We start from the raw sequence: 13,829 nt of genomic DNA, 5'->3' as shown, positions 1-13,829 counted from the left end.
CTGCACCAAAAAAAAAATCAACTTTTAGTCAAAGACAAATATTTAGACATTTGGCGTAGATGTTTAAATAAAGTTTTGCAAAAATCTAATGGTTTAAATAAAGTTTAATTAGTTCATTTGTTGGCAGCATGTGACAACAATAGACTTGGTTGAAGAATGAATGAGAACATAAGGTGCAAAACTACACTAACATATTATATCTCACTTGAAACTGCAATTCATTATTTAAAGCATCATTTAACCTGGGTATCAAGATCATCGTAACACAGTGCAATGCAAGAAATAACACCAATACAAGAGAATACTGTATTGCTGTTATTTTATATGATGATCTTTGTCTATAGTTTCATATATGGGATTGTCTAAAATAAAAGTATGAATAATACAGACAAAGTCACTTAAAGACCAGCATTTTTAGAAGGAAGCACTTAGATAACACAAGTTTAAAAAGATGTTGTAAACAGTCAGATAAAAACTTGACCTTGTCCATTGCCAAAACATAAGTATTTACAGATGTACACAGTCTGTCAAAATTAAGTTCTGCAAAAATTCAATGGTTTGAATTAAGTTTAATTAGTTTATTTGTTGGGGCATGTGACTACAATAGTCTTGGTTGAAGAATGAATGAGAACATAAGGTGCAAAACTACACTATAACATTTTATATCTCTTAGAAACAGCAATTCATTATTAAAAGCATCATTTAATCAGGGTATTAAGATCATCGTAATGCAGTGCAACGCAAGAAATAACACCAATACAAGAGAATACTCATTTGCTGTTATTTAATATGATGATCTTTGTCTATAGTTTCACATATGGGATTGTCTAAAATAAAAGTATGAATAATACAGACAAAGTCACTTAAAGACAAGCATTTCTCTATCATACACCAAAGTGACAGAAACCAGCAGTGTTTGGCATAAGTCCTGAACCAGAAAAATGAGAAATAAAACAGAAAGAAATATGAATTGCTGCAAAAAACTGTACACAATTTCATACTGTACTTGATGTATGATTGGATAAGCAAAACAATTAGTCAATTAACCTATCAAACAACAAAAGCTTGAAAGAGAGCAACAGTAGGTGGACTTAATATACCTTTTATTAAAAGGGAGAGAAGCAATGAAAGTTAAAATTCCAAGTAGACCATAAAAAAAGCTCAATTGTTAAAAAACAGATCATTTATATTGCTAAAAGAACATATATGCTTATATATCTTCCTAAAGGACAATTGGCGAATGGTTATTTTCTGACAAGAGCTATTTTTAAACAATATTCTACTTTCTACATTGTAGGAAAAAAAGCTTAGATCATCTTGAGATTATCAAACCAAAATCAAACAGAAATATATTTTACATTCCAACAGTTTCATTGATGATAAAAAAAATTAAAAAATACATGTATACATAACAAGAAATTACCTGTTTCTAATTTATAAAAAATCAATGGTATGTGACTACAATAGACTTGGTTGAGGAATGAATGAGAACATAACAGTGCAAAACTACACTACTGATTCATTATTAAAAGCATCATTTATACAGGGTATTAAGACGATTGTAATGCAGTGCAATTCAAGAAATAACACCAATGAGAGTGAATACTCTATTGCTGTGATACTGTCACCTATAGACATGATGTCAGAGACAATCTATCACAGTCAGATGATTTATCCTCTAACAATAATGATACTGTGACCTATAGACATAGTGTCAGAATCAATCTATGTTCAAATTCCTTGTTTTTTCCCCTACAATACAGGGTAAAACATTCTGCTCCATAACACCCATATATGACTGCAATATCTGATAAAGGGTCATTTACCAAAATACAAGGCAGACTGAAAGATTTCTTTTCTTTCGATTTAAGACCAAAATACTATCAATGCAAAATTTATGGTCTGATTGAGTGAACCTTTTCCCGCTAATTTAAAAAAAATAAATATCTGGAAAAGGAGCTCCCCAACCATCAACATTTTAAGCTTTTTCTTAACCCAAAATTTTCTAGCTTTATGCATCAATTTCAAAATCTAGTTTTTTTTTTAGTTTCACTTCAAATTACATCCTTAAGACAAAGAGACTTTGACAATCTATTCAAGAAGCACATAATAGCTAGTTTTAATACATTAGTTGTTTTAATTATAATTTGGGAATATTAATTATTTCACCACCAGTGGAAATATGCTGGCTTAAAAAAAGTTTAGTAGTCAGGGTATGTGACTACAATAGACTTGGTTGAGGAATGAATGAGAACATAACGGTGCAAAACTACGCTACTGAACATATTATATCACACTTGAAACAGCAATTCATTATCAAAAGCATCATTTAACCAGGGTATCAAGACGATCGTCATGCAGTGCAATTCAAGAAATAACAACAACGAGCGTGAATACTCTATTGCTGTTATTTAATATGATGATCTTTGTCTATAGTTTCATATATTGGATTGTCTAAAATGGAGGTATGAATAATACAGACAAAGTCACTTAAAGACTACCATTTTTAGAAGGAAACACTTAGATGACATAAGTTTAAAAAGATGTTGTTAACAGTCAGAGAAAAACTTTACCTAATTGTCCAATGCCAAAATATAGGTAATTACAGATGGAGTACTGTGAAGGTACATAAATGTAATATTTAGTATGGTTTTAATTTACCAATAACAAATTCAGTATCTATACCAATTAAAACAATTGTCAAAGATTTAATTACTGTTTTGAACGGGTGACATTTTAGAAAAGTGTATTTAAAGGAACTAAATGTATGCGTGTATCCAGAAAGAAGGTGTTTCAATGAAAAATGTATGACTCCATTATTTATAAGCGTCTCAAAACATCTGTTTTCTGGATTGACATTTCTTCAAAACAACAGACGGGATCATCTAACACAATTTGAAAATTTCATGAGGACATATACGGTGAGAAAAAAACCCACTGACAAGTAATTTATATAAGAAACTGTGACGACCATATATGGTGAGAAAAAAACCCATTTGTGTTAATGTCTTACATTCTCTAGTAGGACCCATTCAGACAATTACTTGTATATCCATCACCGTAGACCATGACAAAAAATGGTATACTCTTGCAATGGCTCTACTTGTTCTGCCTTTCAAATTTAAACAGCAGAAAAGACGGCATTCAAACATGAAAAAATGAGAAAAATTTAAATTTTTACTGGGCTGTTAATTCTATTTCATTCTATATTAATGGTATATTGTTTTATTTAGAATTGGTAATTACATATCCTTAGTTGATTGTAGCTATTTAAAATTGTTTTAAAGTCTTTCTGCATTTACAATCAAATTGCTTTATTATTATTATTTTGTTCTTATTGTTATTGGTTACTTATTTAGTTATGGCGCCTTAAATTCATATAACATAAATATTATGTATATGCATTCAGTCCTTAATTTATTTTTTGTATTTCAGTTTGGCAAGTAATTTATATATATAGACGATGAGTGATGAGAAAAAAAACGTATAATTGTGATATTTGTAACACAGCTTTTTTGCAGTCATCATCTCTGAACACACACAAGCAAATTCCTCCCTGAACCTGCCTGGAATTCATGTTAGAAAGATTCTTTGTGTAAAGGGGGACTTTAAAGGGATTCCCTCTACGAAATCAGTCTGATGAGGCTGTCGTGTCATTGACATCAATGTAAGAAAGTACTCTCCCTTCTACCAGAAGTCTTCTTATTTGTCTTTTTTTCTTGCATAAATTTACCATTTGACTTTTCGTTTCAACCATCATTTGTATTGATGAACAGACAACTGTGTCAATCAACAAATAACTACTTGTTTTGAAAGTGCAATGATATATTGATATCACAGATTGTGTTAATTGTAAACGCTGATAAGAGTGTAATTCAACAAAAAAATATGATTTTTTTTTCATTTTCTCTTTAAAAAATTGCAATACTTTGCCAAATAAAAAGTGCAATAAAAAAAATCTGCTGGTATAAAATGTGTTTACTATAAATTTGACAATTAAGTAAAATTAACTATGTTAAACTTTTTATGTTGATTTAGCTTATCTTTTTATTATAATATAATAATAAAATTACCTACATGATAGCGTCTTTTTAATGAACGGTCATACCATATGCAGAAATTAGAAGTATTTAAAAAAGTAAACTGTAACAGAGTGTTAATTACCCCGACCATACGGTTGCACCTTTTAGAAAGGGATTTTCAATTAAGTTCATATCTCTGGTGGTAATAATGTGTTCTTATAGATGAAATACCCCTATTAGCGCTATTATTTTTACTGAAAATTGCGCAATGCTTTTGTGAGACAGGATTCCAAGACTTTTACCCAAGAGAATTCAGAACAAATGCAAATTATAATTTCAATTAAACATTGAAGCCATGGTCTTCATGGTAAATACAAAACATATTTTGATAATTACATTTTCAGATGAGGAGGATAAAAGTGAAAATGGAGAGAAAGGTCTAGAATGAGGAGTCAGATTTTATGATCCTTTAGCTGCTGCTACCATAGTGTGGATAAAAAATCTAATATATGGTATACTATACATAATTTGAGTTAAGTTAAATGGTTTTTAAAATATTTTGATTGCTTCTATTAAAATTGTTTTAAAGTCTAACTGCATTCACAACCAAATTGCTTTATTATAATTATTTCGTTCTTGTTGTTATCAGTTTTGGTAGGTGGCTTACTTATTAAGTTATGGCGCCTTAAATTCATATAACAGAAATATTATGTATATGCATTCAGTCCTTAATTTATTTTAGTATTTCATATTGGCAAGTAATTTATATATGAAACATAAATATAGCAAATTCATGTTTAGGTTCTAAACACACATAGCCCATGATACATGCAAGCTTGAGGCAAATGCGCACATAGCACAAGGTTTATAAAACAGCATTGAGAAGATACAAAGAATTGGTAACACCTAACATGCATGGCTTAAACATTTGAAACACACTACACCAAAAAAGGAAGGTGCATAAATACACAATTGTTGAAGGAATTTAAGTCAAGGGAGAACAATTATATCTAGGCTATTCTGATTTATTAGATTATTATAAACCATCTATTAATTGATTAAAGGGACTATTCTAACAATTGCCTTTTTTAATTGAAACGTAAAAATTGTTAGATTAATCAGAATGAAAACAAAACATAATTTTTAATTGATCCACCTGAATTTCTAGATTGGGTAAACGAAAACAAAACATTACAAGATGAAGATAATATGAATTGGAAGGAAAATGGTAGGAAACAGCTGAACATGCTGAAAGACTATAAACTTTCAAATGGTGCTGATGTGGTGCTTACATAAAACCAGAAGTGCCTAATTTAGCCTAGATCTCCTAAAAGTAAGACATGCTTGTATTTATAAAAGAACTAACAGGAAAACACAATGATAACATTTATAGCCAGAAAAGCTAAAAAAAACCTGAAGTGATGCTCACATTTCTTGAAAGTTGTAGAATAGGGGATGAAACACCTACTTGCAAGATGCATACTGGCCAAATCAAGTTTAATTGGCTGGTAAGATAGCTTACACACCATGACAACAGATGGTTGGGAGGTGGCATAGGTTACAGCCAACTATAACTGTTGTACTTGCAAATGGTACTGACGACAAACCATGATGACAACATTGGCCTAATGAGAGATTGCAGCTGGCAGATGACTATTCATGGGAGAAAGGATTCCATGACTTTTACCTAGAAAAATTCAGAACAGGTGAAGCAGAAGAGAAAAAAAATGTTCCTTTAGCTGCTGCCAACAAAATGTTATTCAAACACATGTAGATAAAAAAAATCTAATATATAGTATACTTTACAAAAGTTGAAGTTAAATGGTTTTAGAAATATTATGATTGCTTTATTACTTCTTTTTATTGCATTCCATGTAACCCAGGATGTACAAGCAATACAAATGTATATTAAGTATGTTGTCAGTAATTTATGTTGATAATGTGTAGAATTATAGAGTGGTATCCCTTTAAATGTTTCTGGGAGACAGGATTCCATGACTTTTACTTAGGAAAATAGGTGACGCAGAAGAGCAAAACAATGTTCCCTTAGCTGCTGCCAACAAAGTGTTATTCAAACACATGTGGATACAAAAAATCTTCCTAAGATTATAAAACAATACGTTGCATAAAGAGTTTTGGATTGAGTGAACCTTATATTCATTAATACTGACAATAACAGCAACAGCTTTAAAAGTCATTTAAGATGCACTGAGGAGCAGTACAACAATCATTAATTATTTTTTTTTGTAGTTACTAATAACACCAAATATCTATCTTTGTTTTTCAAAGACATAATCAAAGTACTATTTCAAGTAAATAGGATATTTCAGTCTGCACCAAAAAAAAATCAACTTTTAGTCAAAAACAAATATTTAGACATTTGGCGTAGATGTTTAAATAAAGTTTTGCAAAAATCTAATCGTTTAAATAAAGTTTAATTAGTTCATTTATTGGCAGCATGTGACAACAATAGACTTGGTTGAAGAATGAATGAGAACATAAGTTGCAAAACTACACTAACATATTATATCTCACTTGAAACTGCAATTCATTATTAAAAGCATCATTTAACCTGGGTATCAAGATCATCGTAACGCAGTGCAATGCAAGAAATAACACCAATACAAGAGAATACTGTATTGCTGTTATTTTATATGATGATCTTTGTCTATAGTTTCATATATGGGATTGTCTAAAATAAAAGTATGAATAATACAGACAAAGTCACTTAAAGACCAGCATTTTTAGAAGGAAGCACTTAGATAACACAAGTTTAAAAAGATGTTGTTAACAGTCAGATAAAAACTTGACCTTGTCCACTGACAAAACATAAGTATTTACAGATGTATACAGTCTGCTAAAATTAAGTTCTGCAAAAATCTAATGGTTTGAATTAAGTTTAATTAGTTTATTTGTTGGGGCGTGTGACTACAATAGTCTTGGTTGAAGAATGAATGAGAACATACGGTGCAAAACTACACTACAACATTTTAAATCTCTTTGAAACAGCAATTCATTATTAAAAGCATCATTTAATCAGGGTATCAAGATCATCGTAATGCAGTGCAACGCAAGAAATAACACCAATACAAGAGAATACTCATTTGCTGTTATTTAATATGATGATCTTTGTCTATAGTTTCATATATGGGATTGTCTAAAATAAAAGTATGAATAATACAGACAAAGTCACTTAAAGACAAGCATTTCTCTATCTTACACCAAAGTGACAGAAACCAGCAGTGTTTGGCATAAGTCCTGAACCAGAAAAATGGGAAATAAAACAGACAGAAATGAATTGCTGCAAAAAACTGTACACAATTTCATACTGTACTTGATGTATGATTGGATAAGCAAAACAATTAGTCAATTAACCTATCGAACAACAAAAGCTTGAAAGAGAGCAACAGTAGGTGGACTTAATATACCTTTTATTAAAAGGGAGAGAAGCAATGAAAGTTAAAATTCCAAGTAGACCATTAAAAAAGCTCAATTGTTAAAAAACAGATCATTTATATTGCTAAAAGAACATATATGCTTATATATCTTCCTAAAGGACAATTGGCGAATGGTTATGTTCTGACAAGAGCTATTTTTAAACAATATTCTACTTTCTACATTGTAGGAAAAAAAGCTTAGATCATCTTGAGATTATCAAACCAAAATCAAACAGAAATATATTTTACATGTCAACAGTTTCATTGATGATAAAAAAATAAATAAAAAATACATGTATACATAACAAGAAATTACCTGTTTCTAATTTATAAAAAATCAATGGTATGTGACTTCAATAGACTTGGTTGAGGAATGAATGAGAACATAACAGTGGTGTACATGGAAAATGACAATGCAGGTTTTGATAATCAAATTTTCAGACAAGGAGGATAAAAGTGAAAATGGAGGGAAAGGTCTAGCAGTTACACAGCAAAGGGATTTAATGGCTTCTTAGGTCAAGACATTGGTCAAGTGATAAAAGGTCAGAGTTTACGATATATATTGGTAAACGTGCATGCCTCATGGTTTTTGGATGTGTTCAATTCTAGATTGAATAAGCATAAGCTTCCTTATTTTATATAATTATTATTAAAAAGTGTTGTTCAAGTGTTATAAATTCACAAGTGAAGTGAAACTTTTTTTCTGAAAATTTGCGGAGGTGTATGAAAATCCCTTATAATTCTTTAAATAGGTTTGGTAACGTATTGAGCGGTATACATTATGAAGTAAAACCAGTTTTGACTCTTTCAGATCACAAAAACTCTGGATACGCAATTGTGTCAGCTTATTCCTTGCGAAGAAGCCATCAAAGGGAGATAACTGGGTGCCTGCATCATAGGATACTGCAAGTTATAACAACAGTAAATTAGAGTAAAATTAATGATTGAAGTTATATTTCAACACTTTCTTGAATAACTTTTCGATATTTCATGTTCCTCTTCTACTTTAACATTAAATTACTATAACAATTATTTTGTTTTTCTTTTTTAGAGATCATATGGACTACCAGATAGTGATATTCTTGAAGCCAGTCTCAGATTGACATGGGGTAGAGGAGCAGAAATAGAAAATGATGGGGCTATAGGTAGAATATGATCTTATGTTCAGTCAGAAACAGTCCCTCATATCTTTAACAATTAAGTGCCAACATAAAGGCATGCAAAATACACCTTTCTTCCCAGGTAGAAATTTATAAAAGTAAGAAATAACACCGATTCTTTTGTGTGTAATGAAACAATAAATATTTACTATAAGAATATTATTCATGCTACTTTTTTTTCTTTTTAGTTGAATCCAATTATTGGTCAAACAACATCAGCAAGCTCTATGAGTTTTTATTAAATATTATCATCAATAATCTTTGTCTAAAGTTTCAGATAGAGGTTTGTATTTACAAAAATCCACAATTAAGACAAAGACACTTCGATTAGCTTTTCTAGAAGCAAATAATTGCTAGTTACAATACAATAATTGTTTTTAATTTCTAAATTAAAGAATTCAAAAAACACATTCATTTCATTATAATATGTTTTGTAGTTACAAATACAACCAATTTTTTAATGTGGTTATTTAATGTCATGACTATCAAAGCACTTAGTTCACAGTTGTAACGTGGCAAAAAAAGATAAAGAAAAAAAACATTTAGAGATTTTGCTTATTGAACAAGTATTGAAGGGATGACTGTTGTTGGTAATGAGCAACATCATGTGCAACTGTCTGGTATATCTGAGCTGTCATGACAAATTTGAAAAGATAAAGAAAAGAAAGTACATAAAGATTTTGCTTGTGGACTGCTTGTTGAAGGAAAACATGTTGCTGGTAAAAATATATCATTCTTTGTGACTGGTCAGTAATTTGTGGTGTGCAGTATAGCTTAGACCAAACAAAGCTAAAATATCTTTATTGTCAACACAACTAAAAATGCAAAGGATTAAAACTGTAGAAAGTAAATTAATATTTTTTTTTTAATAAATTGGATCCAGCCATGTGAAAAATCTTTTTATACATGGGAATAATTAAATATTTCTAAATACTACACCTAATTACTTTAAAATACATAACTAATGAAGGCAAATAAATAGTGATCAAGATTCGGTTATCTGTCAATATTTGTGTATAAGAACAATGCTAATGCTTTCATATATCTTTGAGGATGAACATTGATTGAACCAGTGTTTTTATTCTTCCCTTTCTTGATTTAGAGATAAGACTAAAACACGTTGAATTAATAGCTTCATAATTTAATTTAGCATCAGTGCAGCTTATGTTCAGTCAGAAACAGACCCTCATATCTTTGACAATCAAGTGCCAACATAAAATCATGCAAGATACACCTTTGTTCCCATGTTGATATTTATTAAAAGAAAGAAATAACACCAATTATTTTGCTGTTATTTAATATGATCATCAAAGGTCTTTGTCTAAAGTTTCAGATAGAGGTTTGTATTTACAAAAATCCACAATTAAGACAAAGACACTTTGATTATCTATTCTAGAAGCAATTAATTGCTAGTTACAATACAATAATTGTTTTTAATGGTAATGAGGGATTTTGAATTCTTTTACCATCAGTGGAAATATGCTGAATTATTTACAGATTAAGTTCAATATTAATTTAGGAAACCTAACATTATTATAAACAAAGGTAATAACTATTATAAATTTCCAACATGTCTTATTTATTATGTCTGAATGATGCTAGTACCAGATACATGTCCATTCAATTGTCAAAAAAGCCAATATCACAGTCAGAAAATTCAGTACTTGGAGAAATTCTTAAGCAGGACCTTAAATAACAATTTCAGTGATAATGAATGCCATACTAACACCCAAATATACCATAAAAAAAGGTTTGAAGTCAACGAATATGTTACACTCATAAATATATATATTTAGACCCTTCTACAACAAAATTTGTTCTACATGCACACGTATAAAAATTGCGGTTTTTATCCAATGCAATCATAGGTTTGAACGTAGTTTTCAATTTAGACTTGTATATATATATATCAAAATATAAATAGTGATACAAAAGATAACTCTTCTTTTTAGAAGTAATTACAAACACTAGTAAGTTAATTGTGAAAAAATAGTGATCTGACCTCTGTCTGTCTGATTGTCTGTTTGTATAGTTAGCATTAAATATTCTTATACAATTTAACAACTATAATCTGAATTTATAGCATTCATTTTACATAAATAAAATTCAAAATAATTGACAAATAATACATATTATAAAAACATAAAAATATTCCTTGAGATATATGCATATTAAAAATATAACAAAAAGGAACATGTATTAACCAATTGTTTAAAAGTTACATACAATTGATGTATAACACTGAAAATCAATAACGAAATTAATTTGACACAATTAAGATGATTCAGTTATGTTTCTTTATAACATATTATTTATTAAAGAAAATCTGTGTCTAATCAAGGATTCTCATAGTGACACGTTTCAAATCCGTGGTCTGGTGCACACATTTCAAGTAAAGAGGATATTTCAGTCTGCACCAAAAAAAAATCAACTTTTAGTCCAAAGACAAATATTTAGACATTTGGCGTAGATGTCTTAATAAAGTTTTGCAAAAATCTAATGGTTTAAATAAAGTTTAGTTAGTTCATTTGTTAGCAGCATGTGACAACAATAGACTTGGTTGAAGAATGAATGAGAACATAAGGTGGAAACTACACTATAACATATTATATCTCACTTGAAACAGCAACTAATTATTAAAAGCATCTTTTAAATAGGGTATCAATCGTAATGCAGTGCGATTCAAGAAATAACACCAATACAAGAGAATACTCTATTGCTGTTATTTAATATGATGATCTTTGTCTATAGTTTCATATATGGGATTATCTAAAATAAAAGTATGAATAATACAGACAAAGTCACTTAAAGACTAGCATTTCTCTATTATACACCATTTACGTTGCTAAAAGAACATATATGCTCATATATCGTCCTAAAGGACAATTGGTGAACGGTAGTTTTCTGAGTTGATTGTAGCCATTTCAAATTGTTTTAAAGTCTTTCTGCATTTACAATCTAAATGCTTTACTATAATTGGTTTGTTCTTGTTAATGGTTTTGGTAGGCAACTTAGTTATGTAGTTAATGTGCCTTAAATTCATATAAAATAAATATTGTGTATATACATTCCGTCTTTATTTATTTATTTTTAGTATTTCATTTTGGCAAGTAATTTATATATGAAACTGTGACAACCATATTTGGTGAGAAACAAAACAAAAACAACACTTGTGTTAATTTCTAACTGACATCTTCTAGTACAAATTCTGATTATATTAATTTATTGTCATATAAAGGGATTGGTATTTCTTCAAAACAACAGGCTGGATCATCTAACCCAGCTAATGTGCTATCATCCAACATACTTGTTGTTATACATAAGTTGAAGTTAAATGGTTTTAGAAATACTATGATTTCTTTATTACTTCTTTTTTTATTGCATTCTATGTAAACCAAATGGATCAGCAATACAAATGTATATTAAGTATGATGTCAGTAATTTATGTTGATAATGTGAAGAATTATAGAGTGGTATCCCTTTAAATGCTTCAAGGAGACAGGATTCTAAGACTTTCACCTAGAAAAATTCAGAACAGGCGAAGCAGAAAGGCAAACAAATGTTCCTTTATCTGCTGCCAACAAAGTGTCATTCAAACACATGTGGATAAAAAATGTAATATATAGTATACTATACTTAAGTTGAAGTTGAATGGTTGTAGAAATATCATGATTGCTTTATTACTTTTTTTTTATTGTATTCTATGTAAACCAAGATGGATCAGCAATACAAATGTTTAAAGAATGTCCATCCATGATGGCATTATTGAACAGGAAATGATCTGCGCTTGTTATATATTCTGCATGATAAGCGAATAGTGTACATTTCATTTGTCATTTATCTTAATATAAAGTTAGGGACCTCCTACACTTTTAGGTTTCAAAGCTGTATGTAGAGGCTTTCAAATGTTTTGTTTTTATATGTTATACACTTGTACCACGGATTGATGAATAATTATAAGCTTGTCTTACTTTAATACAATTTTGAGCCAAAGTATTGAAGGATATATAATTGTTAGGAAATTTTTTTTGTGAATTTGGAGTCAAAATTGCAATTTAGCATTTAAATTGAAAATCATATCATAGGGAATAAGTGTACTAAAATTTAAATCTGGACTTCAACTTAATTGAACTACCTTGACCACAATACAAACAGACAAAAGAAAAGACACAGATTAAAAAACATATGCCCCTAAGTTGAGCATAAAAAAGAGATAAGAGCCTGTTAAAGGGTACCTGATTGTAAATGTACAAAATAATGTACAATAAAAAAATTGAGAACTATGTTTACCATATTCCACTTTTTAAGCTTTTCATATTTAATAATGAACACTGATTGAACAAGTCCCTTCTTCCTCAAAATTATCAAACAATATGTTGCATAAAGAGTTCTGTCTTGAGGGAACCTTATATTCAGTAATACTGATGATATCGATAAACAATAACAGCAACAGCTTTAGTAGTCAATCAAGATGTCCTGAGGAGCAGTACAATAATCTTTAATTTATTTTTGCGGTTACAAATAACACCAAATATCTATCTTTGTTTTTATCAAAGTTAAGTACCTTTTCAAGTAAATAGGATATTTCAGTCTGCACCAAAAAAAAAATCAACTTTTAGTCCAAAGACAAACATTTAGACATTTGGCTTAGATGCCTTAATAAAGTTTTGCAAAAATTTAATGATTTAAATAAAGTTTAATTAGTTCATTTGTTGGCAGCATGTGACAACAATAGATTTGGTTGAAGAATGAATGAAAACATAAGGTGCAAAACTACACTATAACATATTATATCTCACTTGAAACAGCAATTCATAATTAAAAGCAACATTTAACCAGGGTATCAAGATCATCGTAATGCAGTGCAATGCAAGAAATAACAACAATGAGCGCGAATACTCTATTGCTGTTATTTAATATGATGATCTTTGTCTATAGTTTCAAGATCATCGTAACGCAGTGCAATGCAAGAAATAACACCAATACAAGAGAATAATGTATTGCTGTTATTTTATATGATGATCTTTGTCTATAGTTTCATATATGGAATTGTCTAAAATAAAAGTATGAATAATACAGACAAAGTCACTTAAAGACCAGCATTTTTAGAAGGAAGCACTTAGATAACACAAGTTTAAAAAGATGTTGTTAACAGTCAGAGAAAAACTTGACCGTGTCCATTGCCAAAACATAAGTATTTACAGATGTAT

This window comes from Mytilus edulis, chromosome 13 (genome assembly GCF_963676685.1).
Source record: "Mytilus edulis chromosome 13, xbMytEdul2.2, whole genome shotgun sequence".
NCBI classification, from domain to species: Eukaryota; Metazoa; Mollusca; class Bivalvia; order Mytilida; family Mytilidae; genus Mytilus; species Mytilus edulis.
The sequence above is the reverse complement of the archived record's forward strand: the minus strand, read 5'-3'. Positions refer to the sequence as shown.